Source organism: Coloeus monedula (assembly GCF_965178545.1).
Source record: "Coloeus monedula genome assembly, chromosome: 2".
Taxonomy (NCBI): Eukaryota; Metazoa; Chordata; class Aves; order Passeriformes; family Corvidae; genus Coloeus; species Coloeus monedula.
In genome coordinates, this window is record NC_138782.1 from 9,606,541 (window position 1) to 9,618,555 (window position 12,015).

Here is a 12,015-nt window from a genome sequence, read left to right on the forward strand (position 1 = left end):
GGACATAGCTTTTTATGCCTGTTGGTAATACATCAACAAAATGCACGTGGACCATTCTGATAGGTAAGATCATGGGATCTCAGGAGGATTCTTTTTCTCACTGTCTTTCAAGGTCTTAATATTTTTATCCGCTTGTGCCTTAGATCTAAATCCAAAACAATGGGGTGAAGCAGCTGAAAGAGCAGCACTAGAAGCGTGCAGTGGGCAAGGTTAAGAGGAGGCACTGAGAACTGCGGAATCATCAAGGCTCCAGGAACCCGGCTTTTAAAATCCCAACATTCTTCACTGGTGCCCTTTAAGTATTTTTAGTCATGCACTGTTAGACCATTGAATTTTGAACTTCTGGTCACCCCTTTCTTCCAGATGTGAAAACAAGAGCTTGTCAGTGGAAAAAGGAGTTCTCAACAGAACTGTCACAATGCAATTTGTGACATGAGTCAAAAATCAGAGATCTACTCTGTTGCCATGATAATACTTGATTAAGATGACTTACCAGGCTGTCAGTTCAGCAGTTTTGTTGCCAGCCACTTATTCTTCACTTTCTTAATTATTTTGTTGTTCTTTATCTGGGTTTAGGAGATTGAAAATTGATGCAATATATTCTGACATCTAAATAAAGCATGAGAACATTTGGCTAGCCTTTTCAGGATTGTTTTTAAAAACAAATTACTTTCCTTTGGGGTTCCATATCTTTCAGCTCCCTTTCCAGTTTTCATTTTAAACATGGAGTTGTAAGAAAGAGAACATGGAGATGGTAAATAATGAAAAAAGGTCCAGTGGTTGGAGAAAAAGGTATCTATTTTCGGGCATGCTTAACTCATGTCTGACCTTAACAAGACAGTTACCTTGTACTGATCATTTTATTCACCTATGAGATATATAAAATAATATACTAATTTTGGTTGAAATAAACAGAAAAGATGTATTTATAGAAAAGACCATAAATCTTTGCCAGCATTTTTGCTTGTGCGGAGACAAATATTTTTCACTAAACCAAGACTGTTCGTTTGACTTTTCAGAGGTCCATACAAATTCAAGTGGAGTCAACTGAAGCTGTGGTCACTCCAAAAGTTGTGAAATACTCTTTGTGGTGGTTTTCTGGTCTTAAATGTGAATGAAGTTTTGTGCAGTCTTCAAGAGACTCACTTTCCAGGCGTGAAGAGAACAGTTCACTTTCCTCGCATACACTATACTTACACTGTGGAAACAGAATTGCTCACTAATATAGTTCCATTTCAGTTGGTCACTTTTCAGAATGTTAGCTTTTCATGTGCCTGTCTCTTCAATGTATTCTCATCCCAATTACAGAAGCATTTGAGCTTCAGCATTGTATGTGAACATTTGTAACACACATGAAATGCCAGAAAATTTAATTTAATGAACTTCTTTTGCATGTGGAGTTATTTAAATTATTATTTTTCACACAAGAATGTTTTCATTCAGCAGAAGCTGAAGAATTATGTCAGACAATGCCATGAAGTCATCTTTCAGAATGGCTTGCCTATTTTAACTCCAAATTTCTGACAGTGCAATTTTTTATCCTGTTTGTGGTGGGCAGGTGGCTCCAGCCACTCTGTCTCCTGAGGAGAACTCAGACAACTCAGAACTTAGCTGTGGTGGTCAGCAACCAAAGTTTAGCAGGTAACTTACAGTCATGGTGAGAACCCAAACCCTTGTTCTACCTTTTGCATGTTTTCCCCTGATTGGTTAATATTTTCTTCTCCCTGTTTCATAGATGAAGTTATGTATATTCATTTGTCTGCTTTAATATGTATGAGTTCTAGGAAGTTCCTTGTTCCTCGATGCCCCATTGGATCCTTCCCTACGTCCCTCCTGTGTGTTGTTTCCATTGGTTCCCTTGCTGTCAACCCCACCTGCTTGTCTCTATCCCATTGTCTGAGATCCCTTTCCCTGCCTATCTTGTACCCAGTATAAGATCCCTGGACCCTCACGCCAATTTGCCTCTTCATCCCTGGCATTTTGCCGGAATAAACCTGCGTGGAACACATACAGAGAGCCTCCCCTCTTCTCTTCTTTGCCTTCGCCTGTGTGCCTGCTTAACAGCGACAGAAGGATACAGCCCCTTTTGGGTGAGGAGCTCTACCCCACTTTCACTGTGTGTTGGGCACTGCGTGCCACCTTCCAGAGCGGTTTCAGCGTTGACCTCCGGGCTTCTTTGTGTCAGCACATGAGGGGTAAAACCCCCTTCTGCCAGCTCCCAGTGGCTGCAAACCCCTCCACTGTTAATTCAAAGACTCCATAAAGAAAAGCATCAGGGAGGGATAATGCATCTAGCATGTAAAATACGGGTCAGCCATGTTTGTGTTAATTTCGTGTACTACCATGTAGAAAGCCCTGTCTAAACTGCTTTACTGTTAATCCCCTGCTGCTGTGAGAAAAGATGGTTTCACCCTCAGGGATGAGCGTGCACCCTTTTTTTTTCCTCACAGTCACCTCAGCAACAGCATCCTGAGCAGGTCTCCATGCTTTTGCTTTGTCCAAAACATCTGCTGGCTTGACAGGAGGGACTCTGAGGGCAGCGGGATCAAAGAGGAGGAATGAGAAGTAAGGCTGGGGGAAGGGATTTCTTGTTATTACTCTGGGGAGGGGTAGAAGAAATGATTCGAGTCTCCTGGCAGAAAGAAACTGGAGGTCATTTGTGACAAACAGTTGAAGAAGAAGATGCTGATACAGCATGATGAAGTAGGGAAAAGAGTAGTACATGTCCACCTTGAACCACCAAGAAATAGCTGATGAATAATGTGAAATACCAACAGTTCCCAAGTGACAGGCAGAGAAAAAAAAAAAGATAAAAATTAAAGCAAAATTAAGGTTTGTCAAAACACTACCAAAAGTAAGAGAGCCAAGTGTAGTCAGCTAGTTGTTCCAACACCTAAAAGTGCCAGATGGCATCGTATGGAGGAAGCATTCATCAGCAAAATGATAGGTGTTTTTTGTTATTGACCATAGCAGTATTTTTCCAGTCTCTGTCTTATATGAGCATTAGTCAAGAAGAGGAAAGCAATCCCAATCGCCCTGTACGAAAACACTCATAGCCAGCAGCTCTTTTCTCTTTTTCCTTTTTCATAAGGAGACATTGTGACCAGAGAAGGATTTCCAATTGGAAGAGGTTTTGTTACCAAGGAATATGTGGATGACAAGCAAAGAGGTGAAAAAGAAGGGTAATTGAAAGGGATGCCTTCAGAACAGTTCAAGATTAATGCTTCTCCTAGTTTATCTCATATTTCTTCCACGGATGATGTTCCAACCATGCATGTTTGTGTGGTTAACGCTGGGAGTAAAGAGCACTGCAGAACTCCTTGGAGTCTGCTCGATTCTTGCCATTACCCTTTCAGCACTGGGGAAAAAAACACCTATGGGATTCTTCACGCATTTGCAACAGGGTAAATGAGAGATTGGGTGGATTTTCTGGAAGGAGGTGCTACTGATGCTGATCAACACTGGACAAACCAGGCCACTGTTGTGCATTGTGTGATGGAATTGTGGGAGTGAAATGATTTCTACAATGAAGGGAGTCCACTGTGGTGGAGGTCTGATAAAACAGAAATGCCCTAATTATGAGCTCAACTTCTTTGGTGTACTTGGGGATATTCAAAATTATCTATTGTGTTGGTAATTGGTAATAACTGCTTACTTTTTAGATGTTTGTGTTTGCAATGTTATTTGCAGCCTTCAGTCATGTAAGAAAAAATATTATAATTCACGAATGACAATGTGCAACTATTGGTACTTTATTTTCAAGAGTTGTGCACCTGACATAGGGAATGTGCACAAGGTGTTGGCTTCAGTCAGAGGTCCCACTAGAAGTGAATGCCTAGCAGGAGACTGCTGTCCAAAGAAAGACAGTAAGTTTTTAAGCTACTTTTATATTTATTTATTTATTTATTTATTTAGTCATTTTTGTGTAAGAGAAGCTGTATTTGGGGAACAAGCTGATACAAGTATGTTTTAAAATACTTTAATATTGAATCCATGGAATATTGCCTACAGAGCACTATATTCCTCTGAAAAGGGAATTAGTGTAACTCTTTTCATGATGTGATTCACCTGAATTCAGACAGATATTCTGAAACTCTGTAATAGTAGAATAGGCCCTCCTGTCTGTCCCTTCTGGTGGCTTTCACAGTTCTTTGTGCAGTTTTAGATGAAGCAGTCAAGGAGAATATCATCATCTGTCTAGCTAGCAATTCCCTTGTTATAATACATTTCCCTGTTAGGACTCTTCTTCACCTTCTACTTTCCTTGTTTAATTTCATCCTGTTTGCATCTTAGTTTATCTTAGCAGCCATCTGCTTTCTTTTTTTTTTTCTTCTATCCATCCTTATCTCTTGCTGTGACATCAGTCATTGTTTCTGGAGGAAAAAAACTACAGCTAAAGGGGAGATTCAGGTTTTGAGCATTCCTCAGAGCCAGAGATGAATGAACATACCTTGTTTTTGAAATCTAGAAAAGAATGTTTGAGTATTAAGAGATTACATTTCACTTGCTAGAGCTTCACACAGAAAGATATCTTACAGACATTTCTTTTTCTGCCCTGAAGGTGCCAAACTTCCCACATTTCCACATTTCCATTGGTTGCAATGCTGGGGGTGTTATTTTCTCTCTGCCACAAATGGTTTAGTTTTCTGTATCCCTTCTGTGTGAGATTTTAAGAGGTTCCTTTCTTCTTCAGCTTTCCCTGATGTCTCCCTGGGTATAATTTGATGCAAGTTTATACCAATGCTGACATTTTTTATTTTTCAACCAACTTTGAATTCTTGCACTTCGTGCATGAAAGCTGTTAAAACATTGTCCATTTAAAACAAAGAATGGCTGAAATCATAGGTTCTTTGAATGTGAAGTTCACTCACTGAAGTGTTGCAGATTGACACAAGGCTGAACATTCACCAGAAATCTTATGTTATGTCCTCTGATTTACTGTGAATTGCTTCACATTTACAGAGGAAGTACAGATAAAATCGTATCCATAGCACTGCCATGACTATAAGTGGTATGTTCAGCTGCTTTTTAACAGAAAGTTGAATCAATAATTTTAGAAATCGCACACCAAAAACCGTTATGCATTTTCCTTTCTGTTTTTCACTCTCTGTCCACTACAGTGCGTGTCTTGCTGATTAGAGCAAACTGAGTGTGCTCAATTTGTTCTGTTACTGTGTCATTGACATGGATATTTTATTTACTGAATTACACTGGTGTTTGAGGCCTCCTTTATTTCCAAAATGTTTTGTTAAAGTCTTGCCTACATTAAGCATTTTACTTTCTTTTTCTATAAAGCATTTCATGATGTCCTGATCCAGTTGGAAATTTTCTTGTAAAGTCTGTCAAGAGCTGCCATTACTCTGAACTTTTGGGGCAGCAGTGAAAACTTTATTGTCAGAGTTATCACATCCTCTTTCTGTTCACCTCCTGTGTTTTTTATGACTTAAAAATCGCACCTTGTTTATGATGACAGTTTATAATAGAGTAGGAATATACCAAAAATATTTTTTCAATTATGGCAATAAAATATTGAAGATTCTGCCTAGCATACGTGTTAAGGAAAAATGTAGGGAATGTAATTTCCCTTGAGAAACCAATACAATTAATTTAATAAATACAGAGAATGCATTAATTAGATTAATAAATTAAGTAAATTGCTATTTTTCATTGGTTGATTATAGCAGGCTTTTTGTTTGAGTTATTATATGGTTGGGAAGTGCAGGTGTTTCTGCAATAGGAATTACATATATTACAATAACAGGATCTGTTATTCTATATTTTTTAAAAAAGTCATACTTCAGTATCTTTCCACTTTGAACACATTCAAAATCTAAGTTTTACAAATTTTAACTAAATTCTTTCCTCTTATCCCAAACCACCATAGCTGAATATTATATGCAATGATACTGCACAAATATCCATACTGATTTTATTAGTGTCTCTTACTAGATATATATTGGTCCACTGTTTGCAAGTAAAATACCCACAATTACTTTATCTAATACATTATGCCCAACAGGGCAAATTCAGTGCAAGCCAGGCCATTTGGTATTTCCAGCTGGCCAAGATTTGTAGAGTTCGGTGTATGTGGAGTAACCAGTAAAACAGCCAGTTTGGTACTTTGCATTCAGGTCAGTGAGTGCTGGTGCAGCCCCACAGACAGGCTGCAGGTGTACAATGCTCAGGGAAGTGGGTGAACTAGTGACAGTTTTGACTTGATTGACATTGAGCTGAACCTCTCATCTGCTCTCACTTATTCATAAGCAAATTACTATGGAAACACCCTTATGACATAAGGTGAGTTAATTCACATACCTGCTTAGGTGTGTGTTTGAGTGCACTTTAAGTTAAATACTCCTATATGGCTACTGAAAAATTCATTCATTTTAGCACCAATGAAATCTGAGTGAGTACAAACATTGATATTTAAAATGCTTCTTTTTAATAGGTGGGAAGAAAGACATTGTTTTCAGGAATGTTTCTTCTCATGTTTGGGTTGTGCAACTGAAACACATTGAAGAAATAAGTTATAAATATGTAGTTTTCTCATAGTTGTTTATTTCTGAAATTCTTCAGCTCTGATCTGTGGTTAAAATATCAACTGTCTGTAGAGCAATTCCTGGGGTCCTGGGGAAAGCAGTGAGCCTTTTTGAGGTTGGCCCAGGAAAGCTCCATCCAAAGGAGATGGAGACATGAAAGAAAGAGGTGTAATAAAGTTTGAGTGTAAATCACATCAGTGTGATCAGCACTCAGTATACTCATCACCCAAAAATGCACCCCAAAAATTAAAGTGAAAAAGATAGAGACCCACCAAGTCATAGCATGTGACTTTATTATTGCTTTATTAACCTGGGAAGCATCAGCTCAAAGCTGTGGTCTGTTTACACTTCCTGGGAATTTTTCATTTAATGGTATGAATTAGCCCATTCCTACAGTTGGTGCTGCATTTTTATTAAAAATACTGCTCATCATCAAGTGTTGGCATTACTACTCCTGTCTTACTACTACATTACCATTTGGGCACCACACATTTAAAAAACCTTGGAATATCCCATTTTCCTGCCCGGTTTTCCACTTCTGGTAAACAGGGAGTTGGGTTGCTGATTCAAGCATGGACTTGGTGTTTCATTTTTACCAAGACACTGCAAAAATAGAAAGAAAATTCTATGCAATGAAGTAAAAGTACCACTTAATTTGGACAGCATAGGCACATAAAGATGTGGTGGCTGTAAAAACCATTATCTTTTAGCAAACAACAGCTGCTTATCAGATAAGACAATGATTTTAATGAAGAATCATAGATAAGGATAGAGCAGCACATTGATTAATGCACACAGCAACTTCTCCTGAAACCTGACTGCATCAGGTCTTCACTCTTTTGCGATGATATGCAGGCTGTAATAAAGCTTTTACAGTTATTCAATATCACGAATAGTATTAGCAGAATTATCAGAGTTTCTAGTTGAAATGGATGCCTGTATCTCCTGGACTTCTTAAGATTCTCACTTTTTTATATAAACCTGCATTCTTATTAGACAGAGATAAAAAAAGGAAAGAAATATCCAGGAAAGAACTGAGGGGGGAAAAAGGGAACAACCTATTATTTTTTGTTATTGTGCAATGTAACTTGAATATATTGTAAGTAATTAGGAATTGCCTAATTTAATCCACAGCAATATACAAAAACACAACACCGTATCTTTTGGCTGTGTTTGGCTTTTGTAAATGTGCTTTAGGAAAAGGGTGTTTGTCACCAGTAAAAAATTGACTAGACTTTGTAGCTGGACTGATTTATTTTTGAATGCAGGGCTATTGTTAAATATAAAATAATTTTTTTCCTTTCTTTGAATCTAGTCCATACATCACACTTCTGTCATGAAAAAAGCTATATATAATTCCTGGGGCAACACGTCCCCATTTCCCTTGTAGATTTTTCTGATCATTGAACCCTGCAATAAAACGGTCCCATGCACACCTGTTTGACACCTGGATGGTGCAGTGCATCGCCTGCGATTTGAGGCCCTGAAGTAGAGTCACTGTGATCTCACCCGCGTTTGATAGAGCAAAACTTGTTTTAAAGGCAAGTTTTTCAGGCCTAGGTGGGATTCTAGAGCTGGAGGATGGTCTTAATTTTCAGTCATCTTCCTGAAATCAATTCTTCTTTAAAACTACTCCTGCAAGTTACCAAGCTCACAAGCTGTTTTGTTGTATTGCACATGAAGTTACATTTAAGAAAGTTTGTATTTGCATGAGTAAAAATGTGCAGTATGAGGCTTCTTGTTTTGATTATCTTTTAACCTGCTGGCTTACCTGAGATGAAGAGAGAAATAAGCAAATGTCTGCGAGTTTGACCGTGCTGTGTGATGTGTGAAGGAAGCATGGGAGCACATGTGCTTTGTTAATGTGAGTTTCTCAGCTAGTAAGCCATTGTATATTAGTAATATCATCATTCAGGAGTAATTAATGCATCATTATGGTCTTCTAAAAGGCTTTTGCCAGTGTGAGGCTGAGTGCATGGGTTAGTATTTGTTCTGGAAATGTTTTATTATTATTGCTTTATTGTAGTGTGAAAGCTGATTTGGTGCCTTGAATTGCACTCACACCCCAGAAGCATTGTTTTAATTGGAAATATTTGCAATTAAAACCACCAGACATAAAACATAGATGTGTAGTGGGCCATTTTCTAATTCTATAAAAGGAGAGTTTTAATGAGGGTAGAGAGATCCAGATATGGCAGCTTGGTAGTCTTGAACCCAGAATCACAAAATTGGTTCAACACTGAGTTTGTCTCCAATACTCAGGGGCTGATCCTACACATTCCCCTTTTTTGGGCCTGTTTAGGGCCTTGTGGGGAATGCACAACTTTTGAGGATCAGATCTGAAACTCTTCCCAGGGAACATGCTTTTGAAGAACATCTGTTTTGAAAACACCAGGCATGTGCAAACCAGAGTGAGACCAAGGTCATCTGAAGTTTAGCTTTCCTCTACCCAAGAGCTGCCTGTAGTCATTTTTCTAGCTTTATTTTCATCTGGTCCCTGCATAGTAAAAATTCTGCTCATAAAGCAATCACAGAAATTGTTATGGCCCTAAAGAATGCTGGTGAAAGCAAATAAGTGCTGTAGTTTCCAGATTCCATCCCTAATTAGTAAGAGGGGTCAAGTGTCAGGTCCATCAGTTGAGCTGCAGTATTTCAGTTTTCGATCAGTATGGGTCATTCATTTAACAAGACAAAGAGGCTGAGAATTTTCTTTGTGACATTGTTCTGGTTGCCTTTCCTTCTCAAGTTGTTCCTTGCTTTTTCCTGATAGTTTAGCTTGGGTTTTTTGAAACTAGTCTCTGGGTAATACTTTAGCAGACTCTTAAATCACCCTTTTTTTCCTGTTCCTTGGCAGTATGGTGGCTTCCTTTCCATTAACCTACTGCCTGATTACACCAACTGTCTGAAATGCAGTTAGAATTACTCTTTGCATACGATCTTATCTGACACTAACATCTCCTTCCATTTTTTTAATCTCATTTTAAGGACATGGAACTGTTTGGAATTCCTTTTGCCCCTTTTATCTAGATTCCATTTTCTTAAATGAAATCATCTAGCTTTTCCGAGGGGAATAGTTTAATTGTTCAAGGTACATGATTTGTAGTGACCTTACAATTGTGCAGGACCACAGTCCGTGGTGTTCCATGCAAGCGATCAGAAGGGGCCATGCTCGCCTTTGAAGTGGGGTAGCTTATTAGAAAAGTAGTAAGTTGTATCAAACTTTCTGTCCAATTAACTGTGTCCTTTCCATGTAAGCATCGGGTTTTTGTGTTGTGGACTGAGGGGGTTTTTGAGTTAAATTTACTGCCAAATCTGTTTTAACTGACTAGTATAAAGTATTTGCATTCTAACCACCTATTGATTCATCTAAATTCATAGATGAATAGTCATAACTTGACAGATTTATAGAGTTCTAGGAGTACAATTTATCTAGCTTATTTGTTTTACAATAAGGCCACTTTTCTGCCTCTCTTGTTCTCTCTGTTCAGCTTTACTTACTAAACCTGTGGCCCATATTCTCTACTGCTTCCATGGGACCCATCTTATGACTTGGCTTTGTATGGTTTTGATTTAATCAAGAGGAAGATGAAAGTAGGTGTGTGTTACTTTCAACTCCTTAGTCATTTTGCCATCCATCTTAGTCAATGTGTGGTTGCCCAGGACACAGCATTAATGATAGCTGTCAAAATAATAGTCAGAAGGTTAAAGGTCAAGAAAAATATGTAAAAGACTTCAGGGTGAACCAGATGATAAAGTAACTCATTTAGGCCATTAAATGCTAGCATAGTACGGACTTGATGGGTTCATGGGTTACTAGAAGCAAGAAGAGTAAATGGGGACATCTTCAAGTAGTTTACTCTTGTTAAAAGATGAAAAAAGATGATAATAGCATTACCAAACAACTGCACTAAAGGCAATTTTCTTAATTACCATGCTGACCCAGCAGTGCACAGAGAGAGGTCTTGTTATTAGAATGAGAGCTTTTACTTTCAAACAATATTAACCCTTCTTGGTACTCTGTGTCTTAATTGAGAGTATTCCTGGAAGTTCTGCAGCTGTCAACATTTTTACATTTCTTATTGGGTTTGCAAACCAGTAAGTCAAGAAACAAACAGCTGCATCTTTCTTCATTGTTTCAGTGGTCTCTGCTTCATTTAAGGTTTTTCTCCAATAAAGCTATGAGTTGTACATTTATGGAAGGAGCAAAGTTGAGCAGCTAAATAGTGTCTGACTAAAAAAGCAGCAGTGTGAAGTTATCTCCCTTTCCCTAATTTTTTCAGCAAGGCATTTTGTTTGCAGTGGTTTAGAAATCAGTATAGACTTATTTTCCGGAATAATCTAGGTAGATGAGAAAAAACGTTCTGTAAGTTATTACACTTTTCTTAAACAGTGAAATGTCATAGAAAACTGGAAAGTTTTATATGTATCAATAAAAGACTTTCAATTTCACTAGCTGTAAATGGGGGCATGGATTAATAATTTCCTCAAACACTTAACAAAAAATTCCAACAAGATTAATGTAATTTGTTTGTGTGGTCTGTCTTCTGTTACCTAGGTGGCCATGGTTAGTGAAGGCTTCATCCAGGCTCCAAGACCTTCTGGGACATTGACTGTCATGCCAGAGGGCCTGCTGGTTTGGCTGGTTTCCTAATGGCTCTTCCCAGTAATATTACTTTAGTTTGAATTGCCTATATGTCATACTCAGATATGTTCTTCTTGCAGCCATTGTGTTGTAGTTACATCTGGTGGAGAGGAAATACAAATCTCAGCATCAAGCGAAATGTCATAAGCAGAGGAATTCTCTGCTCTTACAACATCAAAACAAAGATATGTGTGTACAGAAGACTTTAATGAGAACAGTGAGATATTACTGGGAAGATTATTAAAGAAAAAAGAAGGAATAATTTCCAATTGTCTGAAATTGTGACATTCTACTACCATGATGAAATAACAGTAAAATGCAGTCAAATCAGCTGGATGGAAAGTTTTGGGAAACTCAATACTGCTACTGTGACCATCATCCATTGCTTAGAGAAGGCCCTTTGTTAGTATTGGTAATTCAGGGGGGAACCAATGATCTGGAGATAGTCACTGAAACATCTAGAGTGTCTTGCTCTAGAAGGTCTTTCTACTTACATCTTCCTTTTTGCCTTCCTCAGTAGAAGACTTTTCAGTGACTATCACTCAAAGTGGCTTGTCAAGCAAGCTGTTCTCATCTTTGCTCAGAGAATTATTGGGAGCATGGTAACAAGGGCACAAAGAGCTGTCACAGGATCAGATTGATCTCCATGTACTTACCCATCAGAAGCTGTCTTTGAATTGGAGGTTTGGCCTAGAACAGAAGCAAATGATCTGATTATCTTCACTTATGTCACATTGATTCAGTTCATGGTGATTTTGGTGATGTGGGGGAAAACCAGATTCCTTCTGAAGGAAAATGAACCAGCAATTGAGCTTTAGGTACTTCCCAGCCACA